Below are 21,224 nucleotides of genomic sequence, written 5' to 3'. Positions count from 1 at the left end.
CGTTGAGTTCTCGTGAGATTCAAAGGAGATTGGGAAAAAGCCTCGTGGAGTAGGTGAATTGGGTGGCAGCAGAACGGGATTGCCCGAGAGCGTGTGTGGAGGTCGGTGTGAGTTCAGGAATAAAGAATTGCTGTTTGAATCTACAAAGCTGTGTGGTGGCTCGTGATTCTGTGCCCAGCCAAGACTGTGGCATCCATCAATATTTCTAGGATTCAAATGAAAATGTAAAATCAGAGACTCAAGAATTAAAGGAGAATAAAGTTTTACATGTAATCTTCAGGGGACATCATGGAACACTTTCTGGGGGCCCATAAAATATGCTCATATATGGAGATGTCCCCAGATGACCTCACATCTGAACAGGGGTGGACAGAAGAGGTTAACCTTCTGACACTAATGTGAGCTCAAGCAACTGTGTTTTTCTGGTAGCCACAGCACCTTCTTCCTCCCAGATTCTGCCCATGAGGCAAATAAAAGTAGCCTTACACTCCAGACTCTGTCTTGCGTCATTCTAGGCCCAGAAATGCAGACAGTGAAGGGCAGTGCATGGAGGCACATTTGCATGAGCTGCTCCACCTTAAGTCCAGTGGAGAGAGATAAGAAAGGCTGAGCACAGCCCACAACAGCTTGGGAACTCAAAAAACAGGATTCAACATGGTCGGGAAGCTTCTCCTTCTTATGATGCTTGCCAACTGCCCAGGTAGGGACAGAACTCTGTGCCCCATGGCAGACCCCTATCCTGAGTCTATCCTCATGGACTCAGATCCCCAAACATGTGCACCTTGTCTTCCACTCTGATGTGTCTCCCTTCCACTGTGATCTGTCTGTGTTTACAGGGTCCCTCTCACAACCTGTGCTGACTCAGCCACCCTCTGCATCTGCCTCCCTTGGACAAACTGCCAAACTCACCTGCACCCTGAGCAGTGGCTACAATAGTTATGCGGTGAACTGGTACCAGCAAAGCCCAGGGAAGAGCCCCGGTTTGTGATGTGAGTGGGCACTAGTGGCATTGTGGGATCCAAGGGGGATGGGATTGCTGATCGCTTCTCAGGCTCAGACTCTGGTCTGGATCGGTACCTGAACATCCAGAACATCCAGGAAGAGGATTAGAATGTCTACTACTGTGGGGCAGGCTATGGTAGTGACAGCACAGTGACACAGACAGTGGGGAAGTAAGACAAAAACCACTAGGCTGATGGCCCTGCTGCACTTCATGTCCCAGTCCTGACTCACAAGACAGAAAAAGGCTCCTGAACCTGATTAATAATTTCTACCTTCCAAGATATTTTATAATTTATTGCACATTAAATATCCCCCCTATACAAATATGATCTTAGCATTGTTTGAAATATTGAGTTTGTATTTGGATATGTGTATTTGTTCCCAGTCATAAGTCTCCTGGTGTAATTTTATTTTAGAGATAGTAAGTCTGTATACAGATGAGTACATCATACAGTCCTTTTGTCACCATCTTCTGTTACTTTCATCCATATTCAGCAATTGTGAGTATTCCACACAGAGATAGGATAGAATATTTCCTTGAAATCCCAAATATTATTTTTATTTTTTATTTTTTTATTGGTTGTTCAAAACATTACAAAGCTCATGACATATCATCTTCCATACATTTGATTCAAGTGGGTTATGAACTCCCATTTTTTTACCCCAAATACAAGTTGCAGAATCACATCGGTTACACATCCACATTTTTACATAATACCATATTAATGACTGTTGTATTCTGCTACCTTTCCTAACCCCTACTATCTCCCATCCCCTTCCCTCTCATCTTCCCTCTCTACCCCATCTGCTGTTGCTTAATTCTCTCCCTTTTTTCCCCTTTCCCTCACAAACTCTTATATGTAATTTTGTGTAACAATGAGTGTCTCTTTCCATTTCCATACAGTTTCCCTTCCCTCTCCCTTTCTCTCCCCCCACTCGTCTCTGTTTAATGTTAATCTTTTCCTCATGCTCTTCTTCCCGGTTCTGATCTTAGTTGCTCTCTTTATATCAAAGAAGACATTTGGCATTTGTTTTTTAAGGATTGACTAGCTTCATTTAGCATAATCTGCTCTAATGCCATCCATTTCCCTGAAAAATCCATGATTTTGTCATTTTTAGTGCTGCGTAATACTCCATTGTGTATAAATGCCACAGTTTTTTAATCCATTCATCTATTGAAGGGCATCTAGGTTGATTCCAAAGTCTAGCTATTGTGAATTGTGCTGCTATGATCATTGATGTGGCACTATCCCTATAGTATGCTCTTTTAAGGTCCTCAGGGAATAGACCGAGAAGGGCGATAGCTGGGTCAAATGGTGGTTCCATTCCCAGCTTTCCTAGGAATCTCCATACTGCTTTCCATATTGGCCGCACCAATTTGCAGTCCCACCAGCAATGTACAAGTGTACCCTTTTCCCCACATCCTCGCCAGCACTTATTGTTGCTTGACTTCATAATGGCTGCCAATCTTACTGGAGTGAGATGGTATCTTAGGGTGGTTTTGATTTGCATTTCTCTGACTGCTAGAGATGGTAAGCATTTTTTCATATACTTATTGATTGATTGTATGTCCTCCTCTGAGAAGTGTCTGTTCAGGTCCTTGGCCCATTTGTTGATAGGGTTGTTTGTTATCTTACTGTTTAATTTTTTGTGTTCTTTGTATATTCTGGATATTAGGGGTCTATCTGAAGTGTGAGGAGTAAAAATTTGTTCCCAGGATGTAGGTTACCTATTTACCTCTCTTATTGTTTCTCTTGCTGAGAAAAAACTTAGTTTAAGTAAGTCCCATTTGTTTATTCTTGTATTTAACTCTTGGGCTATGGGCGTCCCATTAAGGAATTTGGAGCACGACCCCACAATATGTAGATCAGAGCCAACTTTTTCTTCTATCAGGTGCAGAGTCTCTGATTTGATATCAAGCTCCTTGATCCATTTTGAATTAACTTTTGTGCATGGCGAGAGAAAGGGGTTCAGCTTCATATTGTTGCATATGGATTTCCAGTTTTCCCAGCACCATTTGTTGAAGATGCTATCCTTTCTCCATTGCATGCTTTTAGCCCCTTTATCAAATATAAGAAAGTTGTAGTTTTGTGGATTGGTCTCTGTGTCCTCTCTTCTGTACCATTGGTCCACCTGCCTGTTTTGGTACCAGTACAATGCTGTTTTTGTTACTATTGCTCTGTAGTACAGTTTGAAATCTGGTATTGCTATACCTCCTGATTCACACTTCCTGCTTAGAATTGCTTTTGCTATTCTGGGTCTTTTGTTTTTCCATATGAATTTCATGATAGCTTTATCTATTTCTACAAAAAATGCCGTTGGGATTTTGATTGGCATTGCGTTGAACCTGTAGAGAACTTTGGGAAATATCACCATTTTGATGATATTGGTTCTGCCTATCCATGAACACGGTACATTTTTCCATCTTCTAAGATCTTCTTCTATCTCTCTCTTTAGGGTTCTGTATTTTTCATTGTATAAATCTTTCACCTTTTTTGTTAGGTTGATTCCCAAGTATTTTATTTTGTTTTTTTGAGGGTATTGTGAATGGGGTGGTTTTCCTCATTCCATTTCAGAAGTTTTGTTGCTGATATACAGGAATGCCTTTGATTTATGCGTGTTGATTTTGTATCCTGCCACTTTGCTGAATTCATTTATTAGTTCTAGTAGTTTCTTTGTAGACCCTTTGGGTCTTCTAGGTATAGGATCATATTGTCCACAAATAGTGATATTTTAAGTTCTTCTTTTCATATTTGTATGCCTTTAATTTCTTTTGTCTGTCTAATTGCTCTGGCTAGTATTTCAAGGACTAAATTAAATAGAAGTGGTGAGAGAGGGCATCCCTGTCTTGTTCCAGATTTTATCAGGAATGCCTTCAGTTTTTCTCCATTTAGAATGATGCTAGCCTGAGGCTTAGCATATATAGCTTTTACAATGTTGAGGTAAGTTCCTGTTATCCCCAGTTTTTCTAGTGTTTTGAACATAAAAGGATGCTGTACTTTGTCGAATGCTTTTTCTGCATCTATCAAGATGATCATATGGGACCCTCATTGCTAAACAAAATTACACATAAGAGGTTGTGAGGGGAATGGGAAAATAAACAAAGAGAGAAATGAATTACAGTAGATGGGATAGAGAGAGAAGTTGGGAGGGGAGGGGAGGGGGGATAGTAGGGGATAGGAAAGGTAGCAGAATACAACAATTACTATTAGGGCATTATGTAAAATTGTGGATGTGTAACCGACGTGATTCTGCTATCTGCATTTGGGGTAAAATTGGGGGTTCATAACCCACTTCAATCTAATGTATGAAATATCATATGTCAAGAGCTTTGTAATGTTATGAACAACCAATAAAAAAAAAATATGCAGAGAATGCAAAAAAAAAAAAAAAAAAGATGATCATATGGTTCTTATCTTTAAGTCTATTGATGTGGTGAATAATATTTATTGATTTCTGTATATTGAACCAACCTTGCATCCCAGGGATGAATCCTTCTTGATCATGGTGCACAATTTTTTGATATGCTTTTGTATTCAATTCACCAGGATTTTATTGAGAATTTTTGCATTTATGTTCATTAGAGATATTCGTCTGTAGTTTTCTTTCTTTGAAGTGTCTTTGTCTGGTTTCAGGATCAGGGTGATGTTGGCCTCATAGAATGAATTTGTAAGAGCTCCTTCTTTTTCTATTTCTTGAAATAGCTTGAAAAGTATTGGTATTAATTCTTCTTTGAAGGTTTTGTAAAACTCCGCTGTATACCCATCCAGTCCAGGGCTTTTCTTGGTTGGTAGTCTTTTGATGGCTTCTTCTATTTCTTCCTTTGTTATTGGTCTGTTTAAATTGTGTGTGTCTTCCTGACTCAATCTGGGCAGCTCATATGACTTAAGAAATTTATCGATGTCTTCACTGTCTTCTATTTTATTAGAATATAGGGTTTCAAAATACTTTCTAATTATCTTCTGAATTTCTGTAGTGTCTGTTGTGATATTGCCTTTTTCATCCCGTATGTTAGTAATTTGAGTTTTCTCTCTCCTTCTCTTCGTTATGATGCAGGATTTTTCCTTCCTTCTTTTATCATTGATTTCCAGTTTCATTCCATTATGATCAGATATTGTGCATGGTATTATCTCCACACCTTTATATTTACTAAGAGTTGCCCTATGGCATAACATATGATCTATCTTTGAGTAAGATCCATGTGCTGCTGAGAAGAACGTGTACCCACTTGATGATGGTTGATATATTCTATATATGTCGGTTAAGTCTAGGTTATTGATTGTGTCATTGAGTTCTATAGTTTCTTTATTCAGCTTTTATCTTGAGGATCTGTCTAATGGCGAGAGTGGTGTGTTGAAGTCACCCATAATTATTGTGTTGTGGTCAATTTGACTCTTGAACTTGAGGAGAGTTTGTTTTATGAACGTTGCTGCACCATTATTTGGTGCATATGAATTGATAATTGTTATGTCTTGTTAGTGGATAGTTCCTTTTAACAGGATATAGTGTCCTTCTTTATCCCTTTTGATTAACTTAGGTTTGAAGTTGATTTTATTCGATATGAGTATGGCCACTCCTGCTTGCTTCCGAGGACCATGTGAGTGGTATGATTTTTCCCAACCTTTCACCTTCAGCCTGTGTATGTCTTTTCCTATCACATGAGTCTCCTGAAGGCAGCATATTGTTGGATTTGTTTTTTTGATTCAGGTTACTAGCCTGTGTCTCTTGATTGGTGAGTTTAGTCCATTAACATTTAAGGTTACAATTGAAATATGATTTGTACTTCCAGTCATGTTTATTTATTTATTTATTTTAGTTTGGCTAGTTTTTACTTTTTGGTTGTTTTCCTAACCCTTTACTGAGATACCTCCCGCTGTTGGTTTTGGTCACTATTTTTCCATTTCTCTTCTTGTAAAATTTTGCCCAAAATGCTTTGCAGTGCTGGTTTTCTGGCTGTGAATTCTTTTAGCTTTTGTTTACCGTGAATGATTTTAATTTCATTGTCAAATATGAAGCCTAATTTTGCTGGATACAGTATTCTTGGTTGGAGTCCATTATTTTTCAGCATTTGAAATACATTGTTCCAGGATCTTCTTGCTTTCAAAGTCTGTGATGAAAAATCAGCCATTAACCTAATTGGTTTACCCCTGAATGTAATCTGCCTCCTTTCCCTCGTAGCTTTTAATATTCTCTCCTTGTTCTGTATGTTGGCTATCTTCATAATTATATGTCTTGGAGTTGGTCTATTACAGTTTTGGATGTTTGGGGTCCTGTAGGCTTCCAGGATTTGGCAATCCATTCCATCTTTCATCTCTGGGAAGTTTTCTAGGATTATTTCATTTAATAGGTTGTCCATTCCTTTGGTTTGAACCTCTGTGCCTTCTTCTATCCCAATGACTCTCAAATTTGGTTTTTTGATGAGATCCCATATCTCTTGGATAGATTGCTCATGAGATTTAAGCATCTTTTCAGTGTTGACTATACTCTTTTCAAGTTGATAAACTTTGTCTTCATTATCTGATATTCTGACTTCTACTTGATCTAGTCTATTTGTAATATTCTCGTTAGCATTTTTAATCTGGTTTATGGCTTGTTGCATTTCTAAAATTACTGTTTGGTGTTTTTTTTTTAAGATTTCTATCTCCTGGTAAAGCTTGTTCTTTGCAGTTTGAATTTGTTTATTTAGTTCGTTTTCAAAATATACTTTCAATTCTTGGACTTGCTGTCTCATGTCTTCTCTAAAATTCCGTTTCATCTGAGTTAGGTATGCCTTGATTTCTTTCCCTGTCCATGTTTCTGATGCTTCTAGGTCCTCCTGTAGATTTAAGTTGTCCTGCATTATCTGTAATCCTTTTTTCCCTTGTTTTTTCATGTTGTTCATGTTACTTTCCAGCTCTGTTTGACTGCTTTGTAACTGCTTTCTCCTATACATTTGTTTTGGCTTTGTTTATCTCTGTTGTCTCTCCTTTGTGGTGGGAGATTATGCCGATAGATGTTGGGCTTTATTGTACTTTAGAGCTGATTCATTCAATTTATAAAGGGCTTCCAGATTTTGTATGCATATAGTGATTTGTTTTTTGTTCTTAGAACTTTAGGTTAGGTGCTATGCAGGTATACGGGTTAGTATGTCTTGGCTACTTTAGAAGATTGCTCTACTGAAGGGGGATAACTGTCGATTGGATCACGGTGTTGGTAGTAGCTAGGTATTTAGGAGCACTATAGACGGTCTCGAAACATTCACCTATTTGCATTTAGACAGTTACACGAAATGGAGGACGTAATGCTTGGGATGAAAGTTGGGGGGAAGGGGAAGGAAGGTGCTCTGGAAAGGAAAGAAGGAGAGGGAGATAGATAGCATAGAGGAGAATGGAAAGAACAATAAAACTTGGAAGGGGAAAGAAAGAGGGAAAAAGGGAGAGAAAAAATAAAATAAAATTAGGTCTTAGAGATCCATTTTCTTCTCTTCCCGTAGGCAAAGCTGTGCCCTCTGGGCTGAGTTTTGCCCTCAATGTGTCAACAGCAATCCCTGTAAGGCGGCTCCTGGGAGTCTCTCAATCCTGTTGGTCCAGAGCTGTTTCACTTCTATGGCCCCTCCTCCCCTTCCTCCTGCCAGCCAGCCAGGTCCTGCTCACCGGAGGCAGTTCCCCAAGGATTTGGTTACACTTCCAGCCCCACCGAGTGCTCTATTTCCCTAACGACTGAGCACTCTCTCTGTCATTCACCTAAGCCCCAGTTCTGTGGAGCTGTGGTCTGGGAGTCAATAGTTTAACTTTTCCAGCCCCCTTTGATGGGCACACCTTCGGAATCTGGCGGCTAAGACCATTGGTGTCGCCGCTGGTGGTAATGGGAGTTGGGGGTCTGGAGTGTCCTCTGTTTCCCTCCGCCGCTACCTTCACGCCCTCTCAGTTGGCGGTTGGGGAAGTTGGGGGTGGGGGGTCTTCTCTGCTTCCCTCCGCCCCTATAGTCACGCCCACATCACTGGCAGTAGGGGGAGTTGGGGGTCGAGAGTCCTTTGGCCCTTACGGTCACGCCCACGGAGAGATTTTGAAGTTTCCCGGTTGTTTGTATCTGATGTGGGTGGGAGTCACACACCTGCTAAAGTAGATTCCACTGGGAAGGAATCTCTTTGGCTGAACTTTGGTGACTTCCCCTCTCTGCTATGGTGGGCCCCTGGCTCCTTGCCGGAGTGTCCAAAGGGAGGGGTGGAACTGGCTTGTCTCTGGTCTGACACAATCTCTGGTTTTAGTTCCGAGTTCGCTATTTCATAAAGGCTTGGTTAGATTCCCTTCATGTTGTCTGGGGGGGGGAGCCGTTTGCCGGGTGGGCGGGGCCGTTAGCAGAGCCAGGAGGGCGCAGGCCGTCTGCGGGGCCAGGCGGGGACCATTCTCGCTGCGCAGGGCCACCGGGAGCCGCCTGCAGAGCTGGGCAGGTGGCGGCTGCGTGGCTAAGAGCCGGGCGGGTGGGGTGGCCGTTCGCAGAGCGAGCTGGCCGCCAGGAGAGCCAGGATGGCGGGGGCTGTCTGCGGCCGGGCGGGGACCCTTCTTGCCACGCCGCTCAGGGCCACCGGCCGCTTGCAGAGCCAGGCGGGCTGTGGCCGCGGGATTGGACCTCTGCGCCTGCGTGGCCAGCCAAGATTCACTTGTCTGGGACAAACTGTCACCTCCAATAAGCTTACTAATTCCTGGCAGGTCTCCTTTCAGCGGAATTTTGCTAGAAGTTTCTCAGTAGGAAGAATGTAGCTGTTTTAATTGGTCTTTCTGATCCCGTTAATGTGGAGATACTGAAAGTGCTGCTTCCTGGCCGGACGCCATGTTGGATCGAAATCCCAAATCTTGACCCTGACTAATGGACATGTGCACACATGGTCCACCTGGGCTTCAGGTACCTTGCCACCTTCCACCACTTACATGTGCATAGAGCTCTCAGGGTATTTGTTCTTGTTAGACAGAGACAGGGGTAGAAACAGAAAGAACTGATGCAACACCCAGGAAGGGGATTCTGAGAGCGCTCTGTAACTTAGGAACCTTTGGGAGTTGCTCCTTTACTATCCATACAATGAATTTATTCATGTGTAGGAAAATCACTCTGCAGCATGTTTATGCTGCTAATTACCTGGATCAAGGGCAGATCTCACAGGTTAATACTGACTTTGCTTGAGACACCAGTCATATTTAGGGGTTCCAGACAAACTACACTTAGTATTAATTCACCTCAACTTGATGAGTTCCCATGAACACCTCAGGTTTGAGGATTCATAACAATTAGTTACAGAACAAAATGAAAGCTCTATTATTTAGAAGATACCAATCTTACTATAAAGAATGAAAATCATATCAAGCCAGTTAAAAAGACGGGGCCACTTCAGAAAGTTCATAGATTTGAAGCACTGTTATGCTGAGGATGCCTTGCTCTGCTAATAGTTTTAAAGGATTACCCAGCACAGATGATCACTCAGCAAATGAGAATCCAGATTACTTATTGGGTCTTTATTCTTTAAACACATCAACATAATTCTACTGAAGTAAACTCAATATTCAGCCACCTCAACCTCAAGATGAGGAGTTTGTTCCCATAGAATGCACTCAAAGCTCCAAATTTGTAGTCATCTACTTGGTCTTTCTAGTATGGTCATTCTCCTTTCTTAACCTGTCTGGGAAAGACCATGAATCAGCTCCTGAGAATAAACTCAGATGTGATCCCTGAGGAAACTCCTAAAATGAGGAGGTTACCCACCAGGGGCCAGGACAAAGGCCAGACTTCTCCTTTTACAATTCTAACTCTTTTTGTATACACCACACTCTCTCTAATTAAAGAACATTTGGCTACACATGACAGAACCTAACCCTTGCTCTGAATGGCTGTCATGGTCCCAGGCCTAGGAAGTTCCACCAAGATGGAATGAAGGTGGGAAGGATGGTAAGAAGAGGCCCCTTAGTGTTGGTTTTAGGGTGGAATTTGCTAACACCTGGCCTTCTTTATCCCTATCAGATAAGGCCAGGTATTAGAGAATATGTATATGTTAATTTGTGCCCAGACATAGTCATATTTTAAATTTAATTTTTTTATTATCTCTTATTTTTACACAAAGGATTCAGGATTTATAGAAATCCATAAGGCAACAAAATTTTATCTGGATAAAAGCAAAAATGTAGAGTTTTGAGCTGAAAAATTAATTTTAGATCATGAAATTTATTATCTGGTAAAACCCAGAGAGGTTGAATGTGATGTTTAAACCACTTACCTGAGGAAGAAATAACTTCTTAACAAAATTTTCAAGTTGGGACTGGGGTTGTGGCTCAAGAGGTAGAATGCTCACCTAGCATGCATGAGGCACCAGGTTCTATCCTCAGCACCACATACAAATAAAATTTTTTTTTTAATTAAAAATAAAAAAACAAAGATTTTTTTTTTAAAAAAATTTCAAGCTAAACTACTTTATGAAATAGTCCTTCAAGATCTCTGGTGAGACACTTTTCAGAGTTGTTCATGATTAAAGTCAATGTTGTATTTAAATGCATTAGAATCTGTATTAATTGTTGATTCTGGATAAATGATGACAATCAAAGTAATACTCTTCTAATTCAAAGTTAGAATATTAAATAGTTAAAGAATATAATGACAAAATATGCAATAGTCACGTCAAGAGTTAATTTTTACAATCAATCAAATATGAAAATAATGGATGGAATTGTATCCTTATCCTCTGCTATAAATTTCTCTGTTTAAATTATACTTATGGAAATATAGGCAAAAGTGGTTAAAATTTGGGGTTTTGAAGTTTCTTTATATGCTATACCATGAAAGCAAATGTTCATCCAGTTCATGGTGGTAAGGACTTTTCTAGTAGATGATCTGGAGCCTGGTCATAAGTGAAGATAGTGAAGTAGGGCAGAAGGAACAGAAGGACTCAGAAACAAAGAGACCCTGCAGTCCAGAAATAAGAATCCTCTTTGCAAATAGAATCTACTTGTGGTTGTGTTCAGGGTATAGGAGGAGTTGAGATAGGATGGCTGGGAAGAAGCTCAAAGAGATTTTGAATGTAAAAATACATATTTATTTTATCTTGATATAGAAAAGAATCTACAGGACTTTATTTAGGCAGAAAAAATGCTTTTATCATAACATGTAAGTAAAATGTCCCACTGAATACTATGTATATATAAGAAGAGAAGAGAAAGAAGAAAAGAGGTGGAGAAAAATTACCAAGGAACTCTACATAGACTCAGGTGATAGGGATACTGGGAGGTACACAGTGATGGGAGGTTATGGACAGTGGAAATGTTCAGTGCTAATGTCCTCTAGGAGGTAAAGGGCCCTCAGCAGTCAGAAGTGGGCTCTAGATGCTCGGGTTGAGCATGGTCAGGGTGATGTCAGCCACATGAGAATAATTCACTGTGACACGCTGCTCACTGTATCAACTCCACTAAGAACAACATTAGTTCAGAACAGAAATTTTGTTTTGTTTTCACACTTCTGTATACACAGAGCCCAGACCACAGCCTGACAAAATGGAAAAATCACATGAGTGTCCAGATTGACCTTGTGAGTTAACTAGAAAAGGACACCCAGAGAGAAACAGAGGACTAAGGCAGAGATCGTGATTGAGGTTGATCTCTAGACATTTAAATTTGAGGTTCTAAATTGATTCAAGAGGGCATGTCAAATGAGAAATTTGACGTTAGGTCTAAGGAAAAGGTGAGAACCATGGACTTGAGTGAAGATGTAGGATGGATTGTTTTTTGTGAAGACAGTACAGAAGCACATCATCGTTCTCAGGTCCTGAGTAAAGAAACCACAGAAGCAGGTGGATAGTGGTAAAAATTCCGAGCACAGAAAATGAACTCCATGAGCAACTGCACTATAGAGCAGGGTGATTTTTATAAATATCTAGCAACAATTTTATTAACTAGAGCTATCTAGTTAATTATATTAATTACATTTATATTAATATAAAGCCAGTGAGGTATTCATTAACAAAACATCATATCCAAAGGCCAAAATCCAACATTTGACCCCCCCAAAACTACAGCATTCAAGAACTCAACACAGAATCCCACAGAGGATTCTGGTGGGAGAACTTGTGCATAAAGAATGAAGGAATTTTGAGCTTGTTGTTAATAGAAGAGCTGTGTCTGCACTGAATGAACTGCATAAAGGAAGAAAATAATTGGCAGAAAGGGTATGCACTTGACTGGAATTCATTCTGTACAGTATGGCATGGGAAGAGCCCAGCAGCTATAATCTTTTCATTCCCTTATACTTCTTTCAGTTTGTTAATTATTAAAACTATTTTATTAGCTAAAATATAAATCAAAGAACATTTCAGGTTATATTATAGTAGTTGGAATCCAACTATTAATTCAGAATAGGTGAAGCAACAAGTATGTGTGCTTATTCTAAATTATATATCAATAAAAGGGTATCATTTTTACACCTCTGAGTTGCTTACACTTTCTATTGTTACTTAATTATATATTTACTCCTCCTAAAGACAGGCACAACTTCTTGAAGTGGCAAAATACAGCATTTACACTCATTGAATTGGTGGAAAATTATATAGGACTTAGTTCATATTTGTGTGCATAAGGGCTTTGGCATTTTTTCAGCAGGTGCTTCCTCCCAGGGTTCCCCAAGGGGCATCCTCCTGAGTCTGCAGTGTGAGCTGAGCTCTAGCACCAAGGCTCAAAAAGAGCTGGGGAAGTCATGATGGAAACACATTTGCATGAACAGCCCCTCCTCTCCTGAGGACAAAAATGAAAAGGAGAACTGAGGCTCCCCAGCTCCACTTTGAGGTTTAGTGGTCTATGTCCATAATGGCCTGGACTCCTCTCCTCCTACTTCTACTATTTTATTGCTCAGGTAGGGACATGCTTCATAGTCTTCAATCAGCTTCTCTGTTAGAGTTTCATCCCTCTACTTCAGGCTCCCAACAACTTCAAGGTGGTCTCTGCCCCAGTGTGTGTGTATGTGTGTTTGTGTGTGTGTGTGTGTGTGTATTTTTTTTACAGGTTCTCTCTCCCAGCCTGTGCTGACTCAGCAGCCCTCTCTCTGCATTCCTGGCTCTCTGCATTCCTGGAGCATCTGCCAGACTCACCTGCTCCCTGAGCAGTGGATTCAGGGTTGATAACTCTTTGATAAGATGGTATCAGCAGAAACCGGAGAACCCTCCTCACTATCTTCTCAGTTACTACTCAGACTCAGTTAAGGATAAAGGATCTGAGGTCCCTAACCGCTTCTCTGGATCCAAAGATGCCTCAGCCAATGCAGGGATTTTGCTCATCTCTGACCTGCAGCCAGAGGACGAGGCTGGTTATTACTGTGCTACACTTCATGGAAGTGAAAGCATTTCTCACATTGTTTCAAATAATTGGGAAATAATACAAAAAGCAATGGGTCCCCAGATATTAGTACTTTGCTTTTTCAGGGTCAAGCTTCTGTGGAGGTGAATATAGTGTAGACTCTTGTGCAACAGGATATGTTCATGAAGAGGTGACAGAAATACATAGATAATACAATTGACACACAATCTGACATCTCAGGGAGGCACAGATGAATGACAAAATAGAACCTAAGGGAATATTCCCATAGTTTCTGCAGTAAAGAAACAAGGATCCTATACAGTCAGCAATCAGAAATACAGATGAGTATACACATGTTCATACACAAAGCAGTCTCATCAGCATCTTACATAAACTATGACCTTGTCTTACTGGTGTCACATCCAAACCTGACATAGTGAAACTTACCCTGGTCATACATTCTCTGCTCTCTGAACCAGCCCACATGTCCAGTTGACACAACTTTATGGATTTTCACGGATGCCATCCCTCAGACCCTCCCTGCCTATTTCTTTTCTACTTTTTCTTCCATCAGGCCTCTCTCTGGCAGTGTCAGGTCCTTACCAATCTCCCCATTAGGTTTTAGAGACACATGAAATGTTACTATTTCAGTTTCCATTCTCCAAGGTCCTTCTCTATAGAGGAGAGTCACCAGAACTCAGGCTACCATTGAAACCTTCACAATCTTATTCTTATGTTTATTACATCCTTGAATTTCTGTTCCCTCTATTGTCATCAGTCTCTTTAATATGACAATATAATTAAATAATTTCCTAAAAGTGATATCTCCATTGAATTATTGAGTACCTACTTATATGTAGAGGATGTTAATTTTTTTATCCCTTTTTTCTTACTTTTCCTATTTTTTTCTTTTTCTGTGTGCAATAAGGCCCTACACAAGGTGAGTCTGGAACTAATCAACAGAGGAAGGTGGCCATTCATCTAGGCCATTATTTTCCTTCAGTCCCAGAATTAAGACCACCTGGGACAGAATCCCAGCCACCACAATCATTTTTGCTGAGGTCTCTGAGGTCCATTTTTTAATGATCTTGCAAATAAAGGTAAAGGATCTCTCCTAATCCCCAAGACACATGGGACTTCAAGGCCACTATAGGTTATGGTTGTGGAATTGGGGGGTAGGAATATAAGGGTTGTGTGTTGAACCTCTGTCCTGAGCTTCTAAGCCCTGAGGCCCCTGCACCTGTGGGTCTCTGCCTATATCCCACAACTGCACTTAGGATGAGGGCAGCCATCCCTCACTTCACAGGATGTGTTCTCCAAGTGGAATTTGTAGCACATGGCTGTCAGGGTATAAAGCTCTCCTCTACACTTACAATAAACCCTGCTCCAATGGAAGCAGGCTACAAAACACTGGGTCATCTTTAGCTGCAGGTTCCAGAAGCCTGGATGGTCTTACCGAGAATCATCACTGAGTCTGATTTGCAATGAGAGCCAGATCTCAGAGTGTGCAGCATCATGAGAAGGACAGGGGCCACTTGGACTCATACTCTTCCTCAGTGGGTAGAAATGACTTACTAATGGAAAAGAGCCATTTTCATTCATTCTCAGTCTCCTTTTTTATCTATCAAACACATACACATGGCCAGGCATGGTGGCTCTCGCTTGTAATCCCAGCAGCTCTGAAGGCTGAGGAGGATGACGAGTTCAAAGCCAGCCTCAGGAAAAGCAAGGCACTAAGCAACTCAGTGAGACCCTGTCTCTAAATAAAATACAAAATAGGTCTGGGGATATGGCTCAGTGGTTGTGTGCTCTGAGTTCAATCACAGATACCCAAACACAAACACACACACATACATATACACCCAAACACAGTTCCTTCCTTCTAGGTTTAGACTGTCCTGGACACTTCAGTTTCTGGCTTCTCTATTCTATCCAGGGCCACAGACCCATGACACCAAGATGCAGCCCTTTTTCTCATTACCTCTCCATGCCTCAGATGTGGCTTCTTTGACTAAAACTGTCAGCATCCACTTGAACTTAGTGCAATATGTCATTCCTCTATCCATGGGTAGCACAAAGGACAGCTTCTCCATCCTGCAAGAGAGACAAGAAGGGGCTGCATCTAGGCTGACCCCAGAAATCAGTCTGATCTCCAAATAGCTCATTCCTTTCAGGCTGGTCAGTCCATATCCATTACCTTTCTGCTCAAATTTCCAGTGAGCTGTCTTCAGATTATTTTTTTACTTAGATTTTTCCACTATAATGACATCTACTATCTGAGTTTTGAATTCCACAAGAAAGGTGACTCTGAAATTCATAGAAAGGAGCCCCTAATGGGTTTTCCTGGGCAACCATCATTGCTTTCCTATGTACAGTTCTAGATCCATTATACCTGACTCTAAAACTTGAAGTTATTTTAGAAAATGATAATACATTATATGTAACTGATAGGAGAAGGCATGAGTTTTCCAATTATTTTCTATATAACTAACCCTATTTTCCACCAATATGCTCGCATCAAGAAGCATAATTATGGTGAAGAGCTATGGTGCAGCATGGTGTGAGGTACAGCTCTGGCTTCCCTTTCCCAGTTGCTGGTTGCAGGATCATCTATGAGTCACCAGCTGCAGTCACTGGGTGATGCCTCTATGATGATGATGAGGAGGAAAAACATGAGTTTACAGAGCCAATTGGACAAATAAAGGATAAAATCTTTTTTGAAACAAATGTTCAATGAAATGTAAATATCTTGATGCTTGATATCTAGATTTCCTGGTGTCCTCACTATGCCAGCAGCAACTGTAGATCACAGTAAAAGAATTTGTGAAGTTTAGGCTCATAAGCTGGATGAAGAGATGAGAAAATTATTTGAAAATATACTTATGTTGCCAAGAATACTGAGTTTCCAGACCTATTGAAGACCCCAAGAGTAATGCTGACTATCACTATCAGCTATTGCAGTGTATTATCTTGTTAAAGATAATTGAGCTAGGACTGACATTGATGAGCGAACAAAGAGAATGCCCTCCAGGAACTTCACTCTGACAGTTTAATTTTAAATTTAATTTGGTGGAGGACATGCCCAGGACTTAGGAAAGCTGCTAACATCATCTGGTTTCCAGTTTAAAAAGAATAAAGAGGAAGGAATTCAGACCCAGTATTTTGCAGAACTTCTTGTGACTTTGAAAGTAGTTCTCTATGAAGGGGTTAAATGATAATCATTTCACAGTGGTTAGGACTTTGGCTATTTAATCATAATCCTGACCAACTCTAATTTGCCCAACGTAGAACTTAACTTTTTGAGATCCTTCAACTCTTTTTTCCTTTCATTTAAGATGTGAAATACCCAATAAAAAGCTGGAAAAAATCTTAAAAGTGGATTACAGGAAGTTACTGAATAGTTAGAGCTCAAACAGATAGTAGATAACATCAGACAGGATCCAATTTATTGCTCACAGAAATGGCCTTTTTCAAAATGATAGTAATGTGCTTTGAAGATCATATCAATGATGCCAAATATTGTGGTCATTTGTATGGCATTGATTCTATTTCATCCTAGGCATAGAATGGCACAGGGAACGCATATGGAGAGGAAGTCATCAAATAGACATGACATCAAATAGTCCTTTTATTTGAACTATCTCTGGTTAAATCCCTTGAACAATAGACACATCATCCCCATTGTGGCCCATCTTATTCTTTGCCTTTCAGTACTAAGTATGATCTAAATAATATTGAATACATTGATAATAATAATAATTGGACAATTTGTACCAACTTTGGCTTGGGTTTTTTTTTTTTAATTTTCTTAAATTAACTAGCACTGACTAATTTATTTCTCTGTTTCATGCTTCTTCCTTCCATACTGCAAGAGTTTGGACTATTTGTGATTGTGAACCATCAATTTTGCATTATACAGAGTGATCTGAATCCTCTGTTTTATCAGAAATTGTGGTTTTTCTTCTTCTTAGCTAGAAAAATGGTAATCTGACAAATTTATACAGTTTTGTTTTTGACCTACAAAATATAGCACATGCATTGTGCAAACTTTTGATTGAGCAAAACTAACAAAAAAAAACACACACAAGTGTTATGCTTGAATTCGGGACCCCCAAAAGACCACCAGAGACCAAGATCGATGTAAGCAGCAAAGAGGTGTTTATTGTGAGCTAGCTCGGTCCTCTGCACGCACACAGCAACTGGTGATGCTGAGAGGCCCTGAGCCCAGGGTTTTCAGCAGTTTTATACATTCTTTGGGGAAGGCAGGGACTTCACATATATCATAGCATCTCTTAGCAAATCATCACACACCATGGGAAAATCATAAAACAACTCTAAAACATGATTAGCACATTCACTGACGGGAACAAATTGGGTAAGGGTGATTAGTTACTACAAGAGGAGGATTCGTTTGAACAAATTGGTTTAAGCCAAGAGGGATGTAAGTGCTGAACTACATGGTTTCCCAACATGTTATCAACCACCATAAGGGTCATCTGGCATCCCAGATATTACCCTGTCTCATGCTGATTGGTGGCTGCTACAGGGTTGCTGTGGGTCCCCACCTAGCCTGACTTGAGTCAGGGATACTTGGAACAGCAGATATCTCCTGTTATTTGTAGATAAACAACTTAGCAGGGTGGGAATGTACCTGGGAGTGCTCTGTTGGTCTTTCCAAAAACAAAGGTCATGTCCCTTTCTTGGACAGGCTTTGCTCTGAGGTAGATGCTGGTTTTTCACAAAAAATTACTGAGGAGCTTAATTACTACTGTTTCTGTGTGTAGTGTGTAGTGTTTAATCTGTCAAGCACATCTAGTGTCTGTCTGTCAGTTTCTAATTGGCAGGTACAAGTCTACTTTATGACTGAAGAATTTTTAAACCAGCCTTTCACCTTTCAGGAAAAAAAAAAAAAAACTTTGTTGAAGATATATAGTCAATGATTACATATCCTAATACAACTTCATATCATTAGTTAATTATAATTTATTTTAACAAAAATAATTTTATTATCTCATTGACACAAAATTTAAAAGTATATTTAACCTGTATTAAGTTCCTCATGACTAAAGTGTTGATTGTTAAGTGGGATTTTCTGTGCTGAAACCAGAAAAACTCCATGTAAAGAGAAACAAATTATCTACCCTATCATCGTCAACATACTCCATGTGCTTCATTCCAGTTTAAAATCTCAACACATATAGAGAAATGCTGTGTTCAAGCCATTGTTACAAGCATTTCAAAAATAATTTGAGGTTTAATATCCAATATCCAACATTATTAGAATTATCATTCACATCTTGAGAACAAAATGTGATATTCACATGCTTTTTATTTGGCTATTTTGTATGAGAGAATATTTTTTTCTTTTTTTTATTGGTTGTTCAAAACATTACAAAGGAGAGAATATTCAGTATGCTTTTATTGCTTTAGATTTATACCTGAAGGTCATATGTTTTTCCAAATTAAAGTTGGGGTATAACTTTGGACAGATATTAAGAAAGGCTGTTATAAATTTCAGAATACATATTAAAATCATTTCATCTTGAAGTCCTAATGAAATCTGACCTATGATACAGTGCCAGTCATCTTCAGTCTTAGAGATAAGTGTTCTTCAGCTGGGGATGTTTCATATAATTAATGGAATGGTATGTTGTTTAAAAATAATAAAATTGTAGAAAACTCATGAAAAGGCCTATAAATGTATGCTTGAGGGAAATGTGCCATGCTGGAAATTGTGTGATAGAATAATTTTGTGAATTAGGAAAGGGACAGAAATAACTTATTTCATTGGCTTATGCATGAAAAAATATAGTAACAAATGTGGAGATGGAATAAACTAGCTGAAAATAATAAGAACAATAATGGAGAATGTATGCCTACTCCTTAAACAAGACTGGCAGCTCTTGGAAAATAGTCATTATTAGCTATAGTCTGACTTAGTTGGCTCAAAGCTTGTTTGATTTCAACAGCTCTGTCCTCACTACATTGGTCAAAATCATCACAGGGATCCATTAACTTTGCAAATGATAGAGCCAACATAAAAATGAAGTAAATAAGTGTCTTTCCAAAATATATGAAAAGAAAAACTAAAGTATGGAAGTCCAAAGGTGCTGTTAATGACCTCTGACATACTGTTGCGTATCTGGAATACTACTTGCATGCTCAGGGCTATGTGTGTCCTCAGGCAGGAAGCAAGAAGTTCTTAAAAAGTCCCTCATCTACCTGAAATTAATGTCTGTGCAAAAAAGAAGTGAAGGACAAGGCAGAGCTACAAACCGATGAAGTGTTGAAGTTGTGCCCCAATATACACAGATAGCCTTTGGCGGAGGCTGAATGATTTATTCCTTCAAGGCTTTTAAGGAAATGTCCATCTAATATTCAGATAGCTGCTAGTATAATTGAACACAGATGTCAGCCACTAAAAATGCGGAAAATTCAAAGGTAAAAAAATAGTCCAGAAAAACCACAAAACAATAAATCACCAACAATAATAACTATGGGGCTGGGGTGGGACTCAGTGGTAGAGCACTTACCTAACACGTGTGAAGCACTGGGTTCGATACAAAGCACCCCATATAAATAAAATAAAGGTCCATTCACAACTAAAAAAAATTAAAAAAAAAAACAATAATAACTACAACAGAAGCAACAGTGACAAAAATAAAATTCCTTAATGGAAGGAATCAGCTTTCAAGATTTATCCCATTATATTACTTAAAATTTCCATTTTTCAAAAGGAGATTATGAGTCAGTAAAGAATCAGGAAAATACTGTTCACACATAGGGAAAAATGCAAAGAAAATCAAAACAATGCAAATATGACTCATAGAAACTATCCCTAAAGAAGCATAGACCTTGGGATTACTAGGCAAATACTTTCATTGCCGGTTACTTCAAATATTGTAAAAGAAATAAAGAAAAGTTTGTAAATTATTTTAATAAAAATTACAGGAAGAATGTCTCACCAAAGAGAATAAAAGAGAAGAAAAAAAACCCAAACTAAAGACAGACTGTATTATATTTCTTGTCCAAGAATAAAAATAGATATGAAAAAGATGCCAATCCTGAGTGACCTGTGTGACACAATCAAGGGAACCAATACACACATTATGAAAGTTATAGAAGGTAGCCAATGGAGAGGGGACATAAAAATGCATATGGAAAATGATGACCAAAATCTTTTCGAATGTGATGATAAGAAAATCTATTACATCTACAAAACACTAAAAGATGTTATTCAGAGTTTATATTTACATAGTTCATGGAAAGCATTGTAGATAAAACTTACCAAACTCTAAAATTGTAAATAAAGAGTATGTTAATTGACATCAATTATGCCAAGAGTGTGTCAATTTATATCTCCAATTATGATACACTGATTGGCAACAAGGTCTAGCCCTCAGAATGTGAGAAACTGAAGACAGGACCAAATATATGTACTGACTGTTTTCAAATATTGAATATCGGCCAACAGGCAGATTGAAATTACACGTCCTCAGAGAGGGAAACCACATGTATATATACACAGACACACCAATGCATACATGCATACACATACTTTTATACACAAAAAAATACATGTATGAATAAACTCAGATGCACATTTACACATATGCACATTTACACATATATATACACTTAAATACAAAACAGGTACACACATAAATACATGCTATTTTAGTTTGCTTAGAAGTTTATTTTAGATCAGGGTTTCAGAGGTTCAGCCTATGTTTGGCTGACTGCATTGCTCTGAGCCTGAGGTAAAGCAGAACATCATGGCAGAAGGGTATGGCAGAGGACAGCTGCTCAGCTCATGAAAGCCAGGAAGCAGAGACAGAAAGAGCCAGGTGCCAGGAACAAAATATAAATCCCAAAGGCATATATCCAATAACCGACATCCTCCAACCACAACCTACCTGGTTA

At 39.3% G+C, this 21,224-nt stretch overlaps 1 pseudogene across 1 annotated transcript; it reads left to right on the top strand.

Annotated features, from left to right (window-relative positions):
* The first annotated feature begins 16,087 nt into the window (after positions 1 to 16,087).
* On the top strand, positions 16,088 to 16,860 carry LOC308643383 (CCR4-NOT transcription complex subunit 7-like; annotated as a pseudogene). Its single transcript has one exon. The product of its transcript is annotated as a CCR4-NOT transcription complex subunit 7-like (transcript).
* The last annotated feature ends 4,364 nt before the right edge of the window (positions 16,861 to 21,224 follow it).

Source organism: Spermophilus citellus, assembly GCF_964194105.1.
Source record: "Spermophilus citellus genome assembly, chromosome: 3".
Taxonomy (NCBI): Eukaryota; Metazoa; Chordata; class Mammalia; order Rodentia; family Sciuridae; genus Spermophilus; species Spermophilus citellus.
This window is presented reverse-complemented; position numbering and strand designations above follow the sequence as displayed.